This window comes from Accipiter gentilis, chromosome 7 (assembly GCF_929443795.1).
Source record: "Accipiter gentilis chromosome 7, bAccGen1.1, whole genome shotgun sequence".
Lineage (NCBI taxonomy): Eukaryota > Metazoa > Chordata > Aves > Accipitriformes > Accipitridae > Astur > Astur gentilis.
The window spans coordinates 42,183,333-42,203,944 of record NC_064886.1 but is presented as its reverse complement, the minus strand read 5'-3'; the positions used below and the strand labels follow the sequence as shown (position 1 = coordinate 42,203,944).

Below are 20,612 nucleotides of genomic sequence, written 5' to 3'. Positions count from 1 at the left end.
TTTTTTCCTTTATAACCTGAAGCAAAAAACACTAGAGAGATTTGAGGTTTACCAATAGAAATGGTAATCCATCCCTTAACACTGACGCTAAGTCAAATCCAATGATGCATAAAGATTTTCCTCTTTCCCTCTTCCACTTCAGCACAAGAAACCCATTAAGCCAGACAGGTGGAGTAAAAATTTTTGAAGAGAGCAACACAACCCACAGAAGAATTTTGAGACTGGCTTGAGCAACCACTGCACACTGTGAAAGCCCATCTCCAAAGGAGGACTCCCCGCATATCAGAATTGTTTACTCAAAATACCAGCACTGCCAATACTGAGTCATTTGAAATTCTGATCACGGCGAAAAACTGTTGGGACAGCACAGACTGTGGCAGCACGCCCAAAAAAACTGGCAATACATTAGTGCATATGGATGCCATTTTGGCAAATTGTATTTGCCATTTCTGAGAAATCCTGGTAACCAGCCAGGCTTAACATAATAAACCAGCTGTGCTACAGTTACTGTTTCATAATGTTACATACTGCTAGTAATATTAAGAACCCTGCCCTCAACCTGAAGGAAGACATCCGCCACGCCAAACACTAAAAAAGAACAAACTAGAACAAAACCAACTTTTAAAACTATTTACACAATTCAAGATTTCACTGATAATTCACGTGTTGCATTTAAACCAGTTACAGCTACAAATACATCAATGTTTCACAAAACATTCCAAAGGATTTGCAATGCTTTTGTTTAAATCCACTTTAATACTTCATGTGATGCACGTATTTAGCCCTCCAAAATTCATTATTTAAAAAAAAAAAAAAAAAAAAAAAAATCACCGAAATTAAACCTTTCTTCAACACAAACAAAAAAATAATTTCACACTTCTGACATCTGGTCTCCACCTCTCATGGGTCATAGTCTGAAAGTATTCAATCTCACATCAGAAAAGTACCACAAAAATATTCTGTCACAGAGTCTTCAAACAAGGGCACAACAACCAAACTGTGATCGGCAGAACAGCTACTACACATACACAGCAATGTGCCTTCATAACGTGTATTTATTTCCATTTAAACAAATTTTATGACAATTTCAGTAAGTCAGAAACAGCTCATAGGCAATTAGCCAACACTCTGACAGAACACATTTTTGCCTTCTCAACAGGCAGAACAAAATATACTTCTGCTGTCACCAGATGCAGTGAGCTCCTGTTTCAAAACATAAGGGGAAAACAAATAAATTTGTTATTGACACTAGATGTGTGGATTAGGAAAGCAATGCCCAAGTAAGCTACATTGGGTACTACAACCACAGCAGCTATCACAACTTGATTAAAATGCCTATAAAATTTATTATAAAATTTAACAGGATTAGAGTTAGATTAATTTATCAGCTTTAAAAAGCCTCAGTCAACAAATTCAGAATAACTTCACCAATGTAGTTTCCACATATTTTACTCAGTGAATTATTTACCAGCATTTCCTCAAGAAAAACACCTCTTTTCTTGAAGTTTGCTATACATTCACAGCCTTCTTTTTCTCCTTTCTTTCTTCTGGCTGAAACCCTAGTCCCCATTAAATCTAAATTAAGTATATATACATTGGCATTAAGAAGGCAAAGCTGAAATATTACCTGGAACAAATACTAAGCCATAAGAAAGAAATATTAACAGGAAGCTGAGGATAAACTACATTAGGGACATAAAATGTGCCCACTTTTACTCCCCCAACCAGCATGTGGAAGTTTGATCAACAGAGTAATATTTTATAGTCAATTTGCCATTATCTGGGGGAGAGATATGGGATGACAGCTTATACCAGACAATGGAAAATATCTCATTAACACATACACTACAGGAGGCCTTGGCCAGCCAAACTCAAACTGGCTCCAGCTGAGCCATTTATTTAGGTGGATCTATGTTGCACTCCTCACTTCTCCCAGAGGGCTTTTTGGGGGGTTGGAAAAGACTGCTTCAACTCCTACCCAATGCAAAGACTGAAAAACAGGTTACGGTGTGTATCAGAGGAATTTCCTCCCAGCTCCATTCCTACTTCAGCCCTGGGTGCCTTCAAATCTCAGTTACCTCAAACATTTCTAACCCTTCAGACCTCTTGCATCATGTAACCCATTCCCAGATCAGCTCTTTTACTGTCCACCCTTTCCCCACCCCAGGCCAGACCCTACTTTGGAAACCATTGCCTAGTAAACCCACCAGAAACCCATTCCTGTTTATAAAGTAGCACACACTAAAAATTGTCTCACTTTTTAATCACAGTGAATAATGCAAATAATCACACATAGCAAACATACTGCATTAGTTCCCTCTTACCTCCCAAAGGAAAAATATGTTTTCAAAATTTGAGAAAACAGTCCTAAGATTCCAAGACAGAATAAGCATCAATATGGAGTAACAGAACTAAATCTTCTAATAACGAATACAGTCTATTTCATCACCCATCAAAACTTAAAGATATTACTTTCCCTATTACGTATTATGAGTTGAAAGTAGATGAACACTCCTCCCCATTCTTGGCTTCTCATATTCAGAAACAAAGCCAAAAAGGGGAGCAAAAAGCCTAGAGCATTCCTACAACCACTTACTGGGAGGTGGCTCTAGTACTGGAACACTCTGAAAAACTAATCAAAGACAACTGAAAGTATAAATTTAAAGCAGATTAGATAAAGTGCACTGAATATCTCTGCCAATAGTCTTACTCAGAATCGATACATTTAACACAGAATTAAGGTAGCCTTTGTTTAATTAAGGAAATTAATATTTGTAAGCAACTAAATTAAATTCACCTGAATTCCAGATTAGCTTTTCCACACACAAGTTTAATGCAATTTAATTAATCTATTTTAAAACATTAATTCAGAATAATTCTTCTGAGCAGTCCCTTGTAAACAAACCTATTTACTGAAATATCTGATGGCTTTACAATGTCTCAGGGCATCATTCCAAAGTGTATAATCAAAAACATCCAATGTCTTGTTAACATATAAAAACATGCACAAAACATAAACCTTCTCTCTCATACTAATTAGCAAGGGTAAACACTATATTTAAAAAAAAAAAATCCAAAGCTCTAGTCTACATAGAGTGTTTAATTTAACTTCTCTTATTTGAGCAGCTAATCACTCCCCCGGCTAATATTTCTCAGTGCTACTGATAAATGAAAAAAAACTTACCTCATACTTCAACTTGCACGACAACAAAAATTTACTTCTGATTGTGTAAAAAAACCTGAAGGGTGCCCTTTTACTTTGACCAACCCAAAGGCCCCAAATATTTTTCTTCTCCTTCATTTCACTTTCCTTTAAATCAATTAAGGCCAGTTTTCAAATATGTTATTTCTGTTTGAAATATATATTCTTCTTTATACAACCACTATTAGCCAATCTGCCCATTTTTCTGAGCCTAATATCCACCATGAATGGGACAAGCAAAGGTCCTTATCTTGCAAAGAGCTATGATTTGCTGACACTTATAAAAGTTTTCTGAAACAGCAAACCAGTTAGACTACAATGGCAAGCCTAATGATAAGAATGTATCTGATACATGCATGCAAGTGCATTAATCCTCTGTGAGGACAACTTTGTGCAGAAATAAAATGACCTTATGCTGTAAAGGGATTATAGTATAAAGATCATCCACCCTCTGAAAGTGAAGATCCATAGAGGACATAATACTCATTAACTCTACTGCTTTACTTAAGTCAGTTCAACTTCCCTGAGTTCTTGTCCCTTCAGGGAAACAGCCCACAAGGACCACTGAGCTTTAAGTCCCTGTGCAAAGAATAATCCATACCAGGAATGCCTTTGTGCAGCTCAGTTAAATCCACTCTGGAAGCAAATTATGCAAAACCAGCAAAAAGGCACTCCAAGTACCAAATAAGATTTTTCACATGATAGTCTTAATGACGAAAAACCAGCATGCTCAGGTTATAACCCTAGCTAACCTGGCAACAGATCTCCTGCATTGACAAGTCTGTCCTGTCTTCACAGAAACAATCTCTATGAGTAGTCCCATGGAAAGAACTGGGAAATGTTCAGGTTATGCGATACATGAAGTTGTTCACGGGTATTATAAGGCTCAGAACCTGACAGTGTTCTTTTAGTCTTGCTATGTGACTTGCAGCATTTTTATAATTCCCAAGCCTGGACTTTTCTGTAAGAGAAAGTCACTTTAGTTGGCAGTGGGAACAGAGCCTTCCTACACTAATTAATAATTCCCCAACAAGCCACATCAGTGTAAATGTTAATGCACTCTTAACAGATGAGGAATAACATAATAAAAAGCAACAATTTATCAGCATGCAGGGTTAAATGCACTGTAAATACAAGAGCTACCAGCCTCCCTTATGCTCTAACTCTGAAGCTGCAGTCTATCAGAATGAAGTTGAAAATCATTTGGGGGCGGGGGAGGTGTCAGAATTTACACTTTATTACTACTAGAAACTACAAAAGAGAATATTCTAATCTTTCTTAACATCTGTTTAGCTTTCATCCTTATTCTCAATCCACCTTAAAAGGCAAGTAAAAACATTGTGTTTTAAGTAAATTTCATAGTAAAACTACACAAGCATTTCAGTTTAACAATTAAAAAACTAGTGTAATAATATACAGGCATCTTTAGATCAGCCAAAGATCAGGAAAAAAAGCTATCCTCCCAAAAACATAACAGAAACATTCCTTATCTGTGAAAGCACGGCCACCAGCCATAACATTCTATAGATACATAAAATAAATACCACTCAGAGATGCTATGCTGCTGAACTCCAGTACAAGTTCTTAAAATACAGATAGCAACAAGAAAAAGGAAACAGCTGCTCCAAGAATAAAGGAACATGAAACTTCTTTGGAGTACAAAATCTTGCAGGGAGACAGAAATTCTCAAATAGTGCTACAAAACCTCACATTATTATTATTGTTTTATTGTTTTGCGTCTAGAACTATTCCCCCCCCCCCCGCTTTTTTTTTTTTTCATTCCACCTGGTACAAGCCACTGTTTTGCTTGGATGTCTTTTTCCAACTCTTCTAATACGCTGCCATTGGCCACAATCCTAACACAATGTACAGCAAACTAAAACAGAAATACCACTGTCCTGCTTTCCAGTGTACTCACACCAGCTTAACACATTCTGGCACAAGAACAGCAGCGTTGAGTGTGTGGCCACATACACCAGCAACTTAAGCACAAATTCTCTGTGGACCCTGTAAAAACACTCTTGCTGCTGCCATGTGCCAACACCCACACTGCCACATCTTTGATATAATTATCAAAGTGAGCTAGGCAGGATATGTTAACACCTATTATAACTACACTTTCAGGTGCTTAGACATGCAAAAAAGTCTGAATTTAATGTTACAGACATATAGTAAACCCATTGCACTTAATGAGACTACCCATTTGGACTAGATATACATAAGTGTTTGCAGAATCAGTGCCATAAGGCAGAGGTCAGTTTCCTGCATTATGGTATAATTCAGGGCATAGGTCATTAACACTGGGCACAATTTGTATGTATGGCTGAAAACCATCAAATATGAAACAAGTACTGCCCAGACAGCAAATGCAGTATGCAAAACCAGATGTAGTCATGTTGTTTTATTTTTTTCATCCACTAGATGGAGAATCTTTATTGATAACAGCTCCAAAAAAAACCTACAAGTACTTAAATTCAACCGACTTCCAGAATTAGTTTATTATTTACATAAAGTGTCTCCCAGCCTCAAAGAACTTCTACCCATGATTAGACTTTTTTTTTTTTTTTTTTTTTTTTTTGAGATGGGTAGTCCAGATGTCCTTTGAATTTTGGGTAACTGCACCTCCATTTGAAGGTAGAAGTTACTACAGTTTTTTTTAATAACCTCAATTTATTTTTCTGTGGTACTTCATCTCAACTTTAAGAATTTCAAACCGCTGCCTAACACAATCAGAATTATTAGGGGCAGATCTTAGATCTTTACAAGAGCTGTAACACTGATAAAAGTATTTTTCTTTTGTGCCTCAAACTCCAGAACATCCTGCAGAGCTTGGGAAAGGATGTATTTTTGGTAAGATTATCAGCATGTCTTGAACACTTGCAGAGTGTACTCCAATTAATGATGGCAGCTCCACAATGTCAGATCCAAAGCACACCTTAAACACCACACCTAACCCACTTGTGCCTATGTCTTTACATAGACACAGTTGTACCATTGGGCCTTTTGACACCAGAAACTATCCTCAGAAAGAGAGTAAGTTTGGTGCTGTAAATTTCCTATTCAGGAGTACTTTCATATGTTCCTAGCAAAATTACATTCCTGATAAACAGGTAAAATCAAAACCAAAAACTACACTAATGCTATTTATAGCTGAAACACGAACGAACAGGAAAAATGAATGGAACAAAAACACAACTGCACCTGAATTCATTGTCATGTTATCCACAAGGAGAAAGCTCTTACCAGAACATTACGTACATGAGGAAGAGCAAAACTTTGCTAGAAGTTTAATACTGCAATATAAGTGGATTATACAGCAGTCAAAACATTGTACTTAAATATTTGAATTCTGAGTGCTTTGTTTCCTATTCTCCATCACCAAACTCAAAGGACATTAAAGTGTTACGCTTCTTTTAACATGAAAGAAACCACAGTGATCTACAGACTTCAGCAACAACAGGTCTACTATGATGTGTGCTACTGGTCCACCAAGGGATCACCGCACACACTACCCAGGATTTAATTTTCCTAGCTGGGGAAAAAAAAAAAATTCCTCCCAAAAAACCCAAGGTGCAATACCTGCCTGCTTCCTAAATAAAAGGTGTTATTTTTAAAAAGTTGGTATTATTCCTCCTGCAGGGGAAACAGAGAAGAAACAACAGTGATTTTTAAACACCTCATAGGGCCTTTACTGAGAAGTGAGTTAAGAGCTGAAGTGGGGGGAAGAAGAGGGGAACTTTCTTTGGAAAGCCAATATTCCAGAAAACACTGGTAGCTGAAAAATCACCAGCTATGAAATCAACTCAGTACTAACTCAGAGCAGGTATCACCCGCAGTTATTGCACCACACTAACTTCCCCAAGCAGCAGGACAAAGTAACACAGCAAATGAGCTTCGCCACTGCTATTCAAAAGATCTGCAGAGGTAGCTGAGAAGCTGATAGAGGAGAGCTGTGAAGTGTTCTTCCAGTCCCAGGAATCAAACACTTGGAGGAAGGGCACAAGCAGTACAAACACATTTTACAGACATCAGAACGTAGTCTTTTTCAGACAAGGCTCCTTTGCAGCAGAGGGATCTGCATTATGCTCATGAAATGTAAGTTATTTCATGAAGGATCAAGGGAGCACATTTTCCCCCAGCAAGGATGTGTAAACTGGGACAAGGTTTATCAGCAGGTCTTTGACCCTAAACTTGCATATGAAAGAAGACTTTGGAGAATACAATTTCTATCAAATTTGAGTTTCATTACTTCACTTGGGTGGGGTGGGTGTTCTGATATTAAAACATTTTGAAATCTCAATGGCATAGACTGAAATAATTAATTTTGAGAAATTTTAACTCTAATTTCCCATTTGAAGTGGATGCTTCAAAAAGCTGAAAAGTTCTTTAAGACTACATGATTGTTTGTAGCTGTTTTCTAGCTAACAATAATGTGTGTTGATCAGAAAGTCTCAGAGATACTTTCTGTACAACTACTGGTTCAACTCAAAAGGATTTTTTAAGGAATATATGTATGAGAATAACAACAGATCTAGATACCAGCTATTTATTCAATATTTTAATCCCCTTCTGAAAGTGGGAAATAAATAGCAAAACAAAAGGGTTACAACTAAAAATAACAGTTCTAAAAAACCTACCGGGAGAGAGGAGGAGGTGAAAAAAATTTTTAATATGAAAACACTTGCTAAAACTTGCTGAATAAATGACAGCTTCTGAATACTGACCACCTACATAATAATTTATACCTAACAAAAGCATTTGCACGCATCTCTAACATTGCTTCATTAACTATTTCAATATTAAGTAGCTATCCCATAAGGTTTCCTTCCTTCTTAACACTTTAATTATCTCTATTTTACCATGCAACCATTTGATATTTGTGAAAGTCTATGCAATATTACGTTGATTTCCCTTTTGCAAGACTGAAAGTATACAGTCAAGATTAAAAGATGGGAAATAAAGAGATTTTAAGGCAATTAGCATAGTTTTCGACTTACACATCTGAAAGCCCAGTTTTTCATTATGTTATCCAATCATTTCAGTATCACAAAGTAATTTCCCCCCTCATTAAAAAAAAAAACTCTCTGTATTCAAGAACACAGCTTAATGAATAGTATCACAGATGGTACTTTAAATTTCAAATGACCACTGAAATGGCAAGGCCATTAACTCCATGCAATTATTTAATAAGAAACATTTACCAAAGAAAAAATTTTAGAGTCGATTAAATTTTCCATGAAGATTCCCTCTTTCAGAAGCCCTCACCATCATGAAGCTTCAGTGGGGTTGGGCTCTGCCTCAGTGGGAAAAGGCACACCAATATGCCACGAGAGTTGCTGACTCCAAAGGAAGTCTTACCACCAATTTTGGCATCAATGACCACATGCCAACAGTTACATTACCAGAAGAGCCCATGATTCTTCAAGCCTTCCAACAAAATTTATTCCAGTTGTATACCTAGACCTAGAAGAAAGGCTGAGTGAAGAATAAGCTAGCAACCATACTATATAGAAAAAAAAAAATTACCTGGATAAGACTTCTGTCTGAAGGATTGAACTACTGAATGCCTAAGGGGCATCTTGTATTACTAACTCTGCCAAAGCAAATATTACTTCACTTCACAGACCAAACACTGCAATTTAGTGTAAACAGAAAATTATTACTTTTAAATATGTTGCTAAAAAGTGTATGATAAGTGGGGTTGGGGGGTGTTAAATGAGTTCCTTCTTTATTAGAAATTATCCAAAATGTGGAAAAAAACCACAACAATCTCACGCTTTCTGAGGAAAAAGCATTAAAAGTGGAAAAAAATTAATTCTTGAAGTTATAGTAGATAGAACTGGACTTTTTAATTACTAAAAAAAATCCAACTATTCACTTTCATAAACATCAGATTTAGGTTGAAGACTATTATTTCCTCTAAAGAGTTAAAGATATCACTAAATCCAGAGTACATTTCAAGCTGAAATCACAGCTGTAGGCAGATGTAAGTATGACATCTTCGATCAAACTAAAAACTGGCTCTGACACAGATCTCTCCAAGTTTAACAACATCCATATTATTCAATCATCAAGAATCGGAAAGTTCCCTACTTAAGGCCAAGTAAAAGATCATTTAGAAACTTTAGTTAGTGCAGAAAATGGCTTGGATGTTTTTCTGGAAGCTGATACACTGCAGAAATGACTTGTTACTGTGTAGATAAAAATGAAAGCAACACTAAGCCCTGCATCTTGGAGCTATACTCTTGAGCCACGCACACCCTGAGAAATACGAGCATGGCTCCAACATCACAACTCTGCATCACATTACCAACAACACGCTACGCTAAGACTAGAGCTGTGTGATGAAAATCCCCATCAGTGAAATTTCAACCAGAAGAGACTGCCGAGGAAAACATGTCTTGCCCCATGCTGGTTTGCAACAAAACAGCACTGCTGAGAAGCCACTTCCATGTGGCTCAACTGTTCCATCTCCAAAGCTGCTACTCTCCTCAGCTCCAAGACATTGTGTGCACGTCACAGGACACTCTCCCACAATCTACCATTTGTCAGGTCTGTGTAGCGGAGCACGGACACCATGCCAGAATCTGTTTTCCTCTGACCATCATATTCCTTCACCATGTTAAAACTAGCTCTCCTACAGAAACAAAAAATAAACACGGAGGCAGGGTGTGGGAATAAGACATACATACCCAAACGTGACCTCCTTCAGTGTGCTTTGTAAGACACCCTTGCTTAGTGCACGTTTTTCATTGGCAGAAGGAATTAAGACTTTCTAATACTGTAACCTCCCAGTTTAATTGCCTGTTTGCAGGAAAGAGACTTTGCTCTACCACTTACAGGCTTTGCCTCGGAAAGTTGCTCAGTCTACACTCAGCACACACCCCAGGACCAGTATACACTATGACAAACACCTGGCTCAAGTTCCAGGGACATCTGTGCAAAATGCTTTGTTCTTACGTGTTTGGCTTACCTAAAACAGCATCTCTGACAACAAAAGGGAATAAAATAATTTATTTTTTTTTAATCATTTTGTATTTTTCCTAGTATGTGCACTGCTGATCTTCTAGAGGCTGCAAAAACTTTCTGATCTAGCAGTTCTGGGAGGGGGGGCAAGGACAGACCCCAATGTTGGCATAGGCTTCTACTATCAAAAAGCATGATGGCCAACATAAAATATACAACAAATCATCTGCTTACTCAAAAGTCTTTTAATAGATTTACCTCCTGTAGCTATCTAGAAAAAGGAAACATTCAAGCTGGTGAAGCAGACTTTAGCACTGTTTTAAAACACAGGGTCAATACTAGTATTTTTAAATTCTTACCAAAAATACTTATGAAAATAAACTGAAGAGCATCATTTTCAGTAGAAAAACGTAGAACGAGTAGTTCTTCACATTCTGAAATACTTACATTAGTACAGTCTGATCCTGTTTTGCCATTCCCCCTCCCTCCTCTAGGAAAAAAAAAGGTAACTCCAGCTTTAAACCTGCAAGACTATACATACACATATACATAGGACGTTAAAGCGAGATAAGTTGGTACATGTTAATAGACACATTTGTGTCTAAGGAGCAGGGAAGGAAGGGGTGTTTAGCCTTACAGTTGCTATGAATTCACTCCATGGGTAGGAAAGATGCATTCTTTTTTCATCGTAAAATACAGGTGCTCCAATTTTCAGAAGAAAATTTGAACTTAATGTTATTTTTCCCTTAAGTGGACTAAGTCAGGGTTTTATAAGCAGGAAGCAATATAAAATAATTTTGTTCAACAGACAACATTACAAATTATTTTATTTGAAGTCCCAAATGCAAAGGATTTTACGAAGTTAATCCTTTTGTGCACTTTTGCTTAATGTCTTAACACGCAGTCTAACAAGTGGTAGGCAAAACTAAGCACTTAACAGTAGCTTTAAAAACCTAGAACTGCAAGGAAACAAGTGTTTGACATGACTTCAAAGACATTTTATTCTTTTTATTTTACCTGAAAAAAAAATATTATGATTTAGCCCTTTAATGAATATGTAAAAAACAGAAAACAAAATTACTTCAATAGTTAACAACTATCAAGTTTCAAACTAAAGGAAATGAAATCTGTGAAAAAAATTTTATTGGCAAAGTTTAGTATACATAGACATTTTGTTGTTCTAATTCTAATCATTAGACTTGCATTGTGTCCTCCTACAAGTAGCTCTTGCTGTTCTGCTCAATTCACATAAACAGTTTCTGTAGATCTCTGGGACAAGAGCTTCTGCGCACAACTGGAAATACCCATCTCTTCCTTTCAAAATGAGTGTACCGAGAGAGTCTTTACTTTCTAAGGAGCATCACAGCAATTTCAATTCAAGGCATTCTTCAATGAAAGATACGAAGACATTCAAGTTCTGACAAAATAAAGGCATGTATTCTTCCTGCACAAACGATGCTTTACAAGTTTAGGGAAAACCTCAAGATAAAAGACCAGAGAGACAACCTCAAGTCCTTGCAAATGTGAGCATTTTACTGTAATTTATGTGGCTCTGAATCCCACAGCACAGCACTACTCCTTGCAAAATCAAGGTAAACCCTAAGTAGCGCTTCTGGTTACATGGAGCTATGACTATACGCTCATCTTTCTTCACCTACTCAGTCCAAAACAGTATAGAACAAGTATGTTGTACCGTGTTAAAAGCAGCACAGGCAGGAAAAAAACTCTTTCCAAACCTGTTTAGCAGAACATGTGCTGATGGAACCCTTTCAACTGTGAACATTGATAATTAGCGCTCACTATATTACTACCATACTCTTAATGTTATTATTCAATTACTCCAAATGTTATTAATCAATTACTCCTTTAGAAGAACCTTAAAATTGAAAACTTGTCCTGTAACCAGACAACAACTTAAACATGGCTGGATAATTAAGACATTAAAGCCAGTTACTGTCATTGTAAAACAGGTTATAAATTTACAAAACAAAGAAAAAAGTTACAAAATATTTCCATCCTCTGAAGGAGATGGAATGTTTCCCAAACCCAAACTCAATCTTTTCACTCTCTTCAATGAATTAACTAGTCTTTCTTTGTAACATCTTTTCATGTATTATTGAAAACTGAACTACTGCCAAGATGTCATTTAATATAAGGAATAAGGCTTATACAGTTTCAGAATCATATTTTTGTTATTCTGGTCGATTTCTATTGACATCCATCTTAAAGGTATATTAGTACCTTTTAACACAGAAAATCCATTGTTTCAAGAGGCATTGCTATGAAATTAAGACAAAGGCATTTTTTTGTTTTTTTGTTTGTTGTTTTAAGATCCTGCTGGAGTACTCAAAATTCTACAAGTTTTATGCTTGCTCCTTGAAAGTCTAACATCAACAGGGTACTACACCTAAGGTAACCTCACACAGAAGGCAAAAAAAGTAGCAAAAAAAACGTTCCAAGCTATCATTTTACAATTTGAAAGCTGCTTCCACTGCAGCAATCACTCAGTTGCTAATACCCCTCCAAAATAGTTTACTTAAAAAAAAAAAAAATCTTCCCTTGAGAGCTCTAAAAATAAACTGATAGATAAACTGTATGTCCCACAGCAGGATAAAATTACTCTATTTGGTTAAGTACACAACTTCCCACTGTACAAGGATTTAAAAAAAGAGTAATTGTAAAAAAAAAAAAGCAACACTTGAATTGCAAATAAGGAAAAAGGGAGGACCGAGTGTGTTGTCAAACAGATCACTAATATGAAAGGACTAGAAAATACCAACCCCGATATGGATGTGAAAAACCCTGACTGTGCCTAAATGACCACACACGCAAAACAGCACCTCAGGAGACTATTTCCTCCCCCCCCCCCCCCCCCCCCCGACTAGCAGGCAGGTGAAAAGAAGCAGCCCCTTTCCATTACCGCTACCTGCAAGCAGCAGAGAGAAAAGGAAGAGGCAGTACCAATGTCACCAGTCATTTACACTCTCCTACGATAGGGAGGGAGTGCGCTGAGCGATTCCACTTCCCCAAAACGTGCCTGCAGTGCCGCGTGTGCGCGACCCGAGGAAGGGAAGGCTCAAAACGGGAAAACACAAGCCTGGGGGAGGTGTGGGGGAAGAGAGGGCACTGTCTTCGGGGGCACTGCCGGGGCGGAGGGGGGAGGCACAGACCAGACCCTCCACCTCAAACGCCGCACGCCCCGCAGGGCTGACCAGCGGCCCTCCCCCGAAAGAGACGGGGCCGGCACTGAGGAGCGCCGGGTAAGGGGGCGGGGGGGGGGGGGGGCATGACACCCCTCCCCAGGCCCAAGCGCCGAGAAGGCAGGCGGGGAGCGAGGCGATGAAGAGCAGCCCCCCGCCGAGGGCCCAGCTCCGGCGTCTCCGCGGCGGGAAGAGGCGAGTCCCCGGTTGCCCCCCACATCCACACACACACACCCCCGTCCACCCCTGCCCGGTCCGGGTGAGGAGGCGGGGGGCCCGCGGCCCCCCCCCCCTCCTCCTCCTCCTCCTCCTCCCCCGCCTCAGCCCCTCCCCGGAGCCGCCGCCTCACGGCCCGGGTGCTCGGGAGACGCTGTGAGGAGCGGGAAAGCTGTGAGGGCCGGGGCTATACGCCCAAGGCGTCCGGCCCCCCCACGGGAGCTCAGCCCCAGCCGTCCGGCCGCGGGGCGCCGCGGTTACCGTGTGCGGTGCCGAATTCTCGTGGTGTTTGTCGAGCGGCTGCGATAATGGCGTCCTTCCTCGCGAGAGATCTCCCTCTCCTCAGCGCGCAGGCGCCGCCCCGCTGCGCCCGCTCGGCCCCCGCCCGCCCCGAGAACCCGCGCAGGCGCACGGAGGACTCGGCCCGGCGGCCGCCCTTCACCGACGCGCCGCCGGGAGAGACTACAATTCCCAGAGGGCAGCGCGTCGGTTCTTCGTCGCCGCCCCCGCCGAGCAGGCCGGGACCTGTAGTACACGCGGCCGGAGCGGTGCATGCCGGGAATTGTAGTCCCGTGCCACAGGCACCGCAGACGACACCCTCCGCACCTCAGCCAGCGCACCCGCACGCATCCACACCGTGTGTCCCCCCGCTCTCTCCCCCTCTTCGCCCTGCCGCAAACCCTAAGGGTTCCGCGAAACCCTCTTGCTCGGACCGGGAGGCCACAACGGGGTCTCGCCCTGCGCGCCAGGAGGGTGACGGACCCTTGCCGGCGTTTCGGTCGAGGCAGCCATGTGCTTTGCGCGGCCGTGTCCCGCAGCCTGCCGTCGCGTCCTGCTGGGCATGGCTCTGCGGTTCCTTCTCCGACAGCGTCTCGGGGTTACCGCAAACTCCAGTGTCACATCTCTTTTTTATTAAGCGTTTCCAGACCTGCCCGGCAACGCAGCCACAGGATTTGGCCGGTGGAGTTGTCAGCAAACAGATTAAACGCGTATCTGCACCTCGAGAACCGCCTGCGCTAAGCCGTTCACGCAGCGACACGTTCCCTTTTCTACTCCTTTCTATGGCCCTTCCATTAAATTTCTCTCTGCTCAAATGGCTCCCGAGTGCTTGCATCGCTGAAATGGGATGATCTGAATGTGAGCTGTCATGTTAAGGAGAAAAACGTCACCGTGCTCAGAACACAGCTGAAGAACAGGCAGCAAGTGGGAATTTGCTAAATTAGCTCATCAGACTGATTCCTCTGTTGCTTTGTTCCTGCATTTGGTGTGAGAACAGAATGACTGGGCGAAGGTGGAAAACCTTCTGTTAACCTCCTAGGAATGATAAAAATATCCAAAAGCACAAAAAGGAAGCATGGAGGAAGTACGCAAGTAGCTCTGAAAGAAGACAGAGATCAGGTTACTTCACTATATCCTTATATATCACAGTGTTGCCCAAACAAGACCATCATCACACTTCATTTTTCAGCTTCAGCAGAGCCAGCGGTGACTTTCAGACTTCCACATAAAAATATTCCTTAAATGAGATGCTTAATTCAGTACTGCAGTGTCATGATGTGCAATTGAATCCACTCTGGTTCAGCTGTAATTGGCTACCCTGACATCTGCGGACCTATGGCTAAATGGAGCTGTTGCTGTGGCTCTTGGGCTAGTGGTTTGAAATGCTGTTCTCGGGCACTGTAGCTTTGTCATGTCCAAACTCAAGGTGTCCACCGCGGGACTTCTGTACCTGTATGAAATTAAACGGTGCATGTCACAAAAGCTCCAGTTTCTAAAGCGTTTCAGACCCCAGGGGACCAGCAATTCCTCCTGCTCATCTGTCTGGAATTTACGCAGTCAGAGAACAGCGCTTGAGGGGTTTTGTGTTTCAGGCAGGGAAACTTATGCTGACATGTGCACCATGCCTTTCTTAGAAAGTGCTCGTAGTGACTTCTCAAGCTGGTGTTTTCAGTATTAAAAAGTCGTCACGAGCCTGGTAATTAACAACCAGTGTGTTAGGAAAAACCTTGCTCCTGCTTCCAGATTTGTAACTGTTCAGCTGAGTCTGTTGATTTATTTATTGTGTTCTCTTCCTTCACAAGCAGATTAGGAAGTTCAAAGGTTAAACTACTTATAAACTGACTTTTCACACAGGATTATTTCATGCTTTGCTGCACAGATTTGCCCTGCAACAGATTTGCCAGTTTCTGCTGCACTCAAGCAATTGCCAGGTGCCAGCCAGAAAAAGAATGATATAAATTTCAGTGTACTACCTGCTGTGGAAAGTGGCTAGTAAAAGCCTTTGCCATCACAAACCAAATCCGATGTAAAAGGTGTCCTGTTTTCTCATCGGTACATTCCCTCCAAGAGATTATTAATTCACGTTCTGCTGAGGATGTGCGATCCCGCTCCTCTCTGTATAGTTAGTAAATCATTTCTCAGCTAAAACATCACAAACAGAAAAACTTCCATTGTCATACATCAATTACACTATTCACCTATAGTCTTCAAACTAACTACAGGAAATACTGGCAGGATCCAACTGATGTCTACATCTTTGATCAGAGATAGCAACGTAATAAAAAAATAATACAGCAATTTGTCTAAGAAAGCACTACCTTCTGATAGCCAGTCAGTCTGCTCTGATCATTACAGCAATCTGGAATATATAATTGACCTTCCTCTTGTAAGGGTTTTTTCCCTCTTTACCAGAGATATTATTTTAGATTTTTTTTCCCTATCATTTCTTCCAAAGCAGGGATTGTTTCCTTTTAAAATTTTGAATGACACCAATAAATCATAAAGAGACTCCACTATCACAGCCTATCCCTTGTTGCCCTTGAGATTGACACAGCCAGGTATGACATACTTACTCTGCAATGACAGAAAACATTGGTAAACAGTAGGAGAAAGATGATCTTTCTGTTCACAACCTAACAGTGGAGACAACCTTTGTACTTATATCGGAAGGCCCCAATTTGGCTTTCAGTCTTTAATTTACAGTACCAACACACGAATGACTTACCCAAGGATAATTGTTTCCTGTGCTTGGCAATCTCCTAAGCTTTATGAGCTTCCAAAGATGTGCTCACCTGAATATTTCTAGAATAATGTAATGAAATTCAGTGTAAGAACCCCTCCAGTGAATGAAGGCTTCACCATGGGATAAAAGACTTTCCATAAGCAAGCACCAGGAAGAAGCTGATACACTGTAAGTTATATTCTGATTTAAACCATGGTAACTTGCTCAAGTGCCTATGTCAAATCCATTCTTATTTTCCTTCCCCCTTATAAAAATTAGTTCTAATATATCAATTCTAATATTGATCAATTCTAATGAGTTCTAATATAACAATTTAATTTTTTAATTTTATAGAAGAAAATACATCCTGTTGCCCTGTTAGTCTGTTGTCTCAAATAAAATAAGAAGATATTTCTTTGTTGTTTTATTTCCTCACCTTTTTCATCCTCTTTTTTTACTCTCTCTCTCTCTCTCTTGCATTTTATGTATGTGCTAACTTTTCTCTGTCACGTTACGAAGAATCATTTGGTTCCAGGAAATATCTAGCTTATTTTACCGTTGTATCAGCATTCATTTACTATTGTTTCCTAAGGAAGTTGCTGCTTTCACATGTTTTGTGTGGATCAAGAGAGATTGGTATCTCATTCATTGGTTTCCTTTTTTTTTGTTAGGAAAAAAAACTTACCATAGCATCAAAGGTAAAAAATTAACACACTGTGCACACAATTTTGCAGCTGCATCAGCAGCAGGAAAACAAAGGTTGCCAAACAAAGCATTTGTTTAAACAAGTGACAGGCATTCATAATTATACTCACTGCTGAGCATGAGAGTATAGAAACAAAGGCATGAAGAACACAGAAGATGTGATCTGGGCGCAGAAGTAACTCCAGAGTATTTGCCGTAAGAACCCTGTAGGAATAATTTTTTTTCCTATGGATGAAATCCATGATCATATCCTATGCTACTAAAAACAAATAGAGTACTTGAAGTTCCCCTGTTTGTTCAGTTTCTGTTTGAGTTACTTTATTCATTTTCTATATACTAACTCTCACAACTGGAGAGGGACACAAACACATCCTTGTGAACACAGCATGCACTATCTTGTGACATAGTGATGCTTAATTAAAAGTCATATAAAATACACTTTTAAACAAAGGTAATATTAATGCTATTTGTAAACTTGCCGTAGCATTTCTCCTTTTATCAACAGAAAACTTCTCTGCTGTTGAAATCTGTTGTCGGTTTTCCTCCTCCAAGTACATACTTCTTCATCACTTACTTTTCAGGCATCATGTCCATTTTCAATTCTCTCAGAATTGTTCTTTGATTTCTTTACAGAAAACAGGTCAGGATCAAGTGGGTTTTGCTCCTGAACCTACTTCAGCTAGTTCTGTGACTTAGGGCAAGACACAGACATTTTCTGTTCTAATTCTGATCTCTCTTCTGGTTTATGCCGAGTAAACATTTCATTTAATGAAGGTACTCCTAATATTCGTGAATGAGGATGGAAGAAAAGGCCTTGAATTCCCACAGCAGAGAGAAAAAACATTGTTACATATTTGGTCATCTAGCTGGTCAAAGTTCATGGTCTTGTAAGGTCAATTTTTGCCAGTCTGAGAAATAAGGTGAGAAGGGTCAGGCATGATCAAAATGTTCTCTTACTTATTTACATGCTGTTCCATCTCCCTGTATCCATCATGGAAAAAAAAGATAGGAGGCTATTCCCCTTCTCAGAAATCTGCCATTCTAACAAGCCCTGTGTTTGCACTTCGCCCAACTGTGATCTTCCCAGGATCACGCTCACAGCTGTTTCTGCTGCCCTTTTACCTCTGTTACAGGGCTGATATCTTTGCCCAGTATTTGCTAGTTTGCCCAGCTTTGTTCAGGTTTGCCACAGACCATGTTTACTTGGTCAGGTACCATTATCATCAGCAGCCTTTTTTAATCCGCTGGGATTATCAAAAGCCTGAAGGGGAGCTCATCACACTCACTGATTTTAGAGGATTCTATCCTTTTCTTCAGACTGCGGATTGCCTGAGAACTGCTTCTTCATCCAGTGTGTAGTCCCCACCTTCATATATTTTTTTCAGAAATCCAGATATAAAATGTTACATAGCATCAATGTATCATTAATGCTATTATTCTAAGCAGAATTTGATGGTCTCCTAGTTCTGGACCTGCATCCGTCTAGACACATGTTCAAAATTATTTGCAATGTTACCCCATTTTTTTCAGGTGTAAGAGTTAAAATAAACTACGTGTAAATCTTCATCAGCGGCCAGAGATACAGAACGTCCCCTCAGCATGTTTCCATGTAACACCCCGTTTGTCATACGCAGGACAGTAGGGCTACCATTGGGAGCGGTCCTGACAAGCCAGATCAGCTTGGAACTTCACAAAGTGCAACAAAGGCAAATGCCAAGTCCTGCACTTGGGATGGTATAATCTCATGCTTCGGTACACCCTGCGGACTGACTGCTAGGGTGAAAAGCTCCAGAGAAAAGCACTGCAGATCCTGGAGGACAAGTTGGACACATATCAGCAACGCACCCTTGGAGCAATGAAGGTTAATGATGTAGTGGGCTATATTAGAATGCGCATGGCCAGCACATCAAGTGACTATTCCCCACTACTCAGCACCTGTGAGGACACATCTGGAATACTCTGTCCTGTTTGGGAACCCCTAATACAAGGGAGAGAATGAAAAACTGGAGGGCATAGAGGTGGTTAGCAGGCTGGTGAGCTCCTTCGCATTACTAAGTGTCCTAGCATAATTTGGACATCAAAGAAAAGCTTCCTTTAGGCTGAATTGATACCTAACACGGGAAGTGTGAGCCAATCCACAGAGATATGAGTGTTAAAGCCCACCCAGTAATGACCTGACAGGTTTGTGAAAGCTGCTCTAGGTGATATTCTTAGATACTCCATAGAGGTTTCACATGGACTCCTCAGCAGCAATGCCATCTCAGGCAGCTTCCCACTACTTGATTGATCATCCTGTCAGCTGTTATACAACAATAAATAGGTGAGGAAAATGTTAATTATGAAAACACTTTCCTTGTATCTTTTTAATTACAGTAAAACTGTAAGACTATGTTTTTTCTGAATTGTTGAGTTTGACTTGCCAATGTTGCAACTGAGACTCTATTAGGACAGGAACACCCTTGCAAGCCTGATGCCAGGAGAATCAGATTTCTTGAGACACTAAATCAAGGAAGTAATCTCTCTGCAAGTAACAGCATTCATTTGAAATTAACCAGAATGTAAGTGCTAGCAACCATCTAGTAAGCATCAGAAAGAAAACAAATATTGATCTTCGCAGTCTAGTCCGGAGGCACTTACAGCAAAAGTCAGATGGGTAGTGACAGCAGAAATTTCTAGATTTTTACTTCTCTATTTTCTGTGAAGACAAAGTAAGCACATTTCCATTGTATACAGTCACACTCCACGTATGTAATTACCCACAGTTATGAGCAACAATAGAAGTTTCATTTTGCAGTTCTTCAGGTAGAACTCCTAGCTGACAATGGCTTGCTCTTAGATACTCAAGCAGGCAGCTGAGGCAATAAATGACCAGCATTAAGAGTCTTCTAAATAGTAGGTTTTGGAATAGCAAATAGCATAGATAAGCTTGCCACTTTAGGATACCAAAGAGGATTCCCTGAGCCTGAGCCTCGTACTTACACCCTGTGTGATAAGAGATGACAGGCATGCATATGTTTAATGAAAATATTGCCAAAGACATTTCTGATTCAAAACACCAAAATTTGTTAAGTAAAAAAAAACCCTATTAAAAAATATTTCACGGGTAAATATATGGATTAAGAAAGGAGTGATTTTTAATGGCAGAATGTTAACAGTCTTATCATTTCTGCTTGCTCTGTCACTGATAGATTCTGCAGCTTTCAAAATATGCCCTCCTATGTAATCACATGGTTTTTGCAAATACTTACATGAGAATTATTAAAGACCACATATACTTTTGAGCTGTCATGACCCTGAGGCCACTAACAAGCCTTAATGACCC

General features: G+C 40.0%; 1 protein-coding gene across 3 annotated transcripts in view; it reads right to left on the bottom strand.

The window, feature by feature from the left end:
* Nucleotides 1-13,951, bottom strand: part of BANP (BTG3 associated nuclear protein) — a 154,575-nt gene extending 140,624 nt beyond the window's left edge. For all 3 annotated transcript variants that reach the window (XM_049804224.1, XM_049804225.1, XM_049804226.1), the window contains exon 1: nucleotides 13,846-13,951. The gene's annotated coding sequence lies outside the window, so the exon portion shown is untranslated. The remainder of the gene's footprint in view (nucleotides 1-13,845) is intronic.
* Between the last annotated feature and the right edge of the window lie 6,661 nt (nucleotides 13,952-20,612).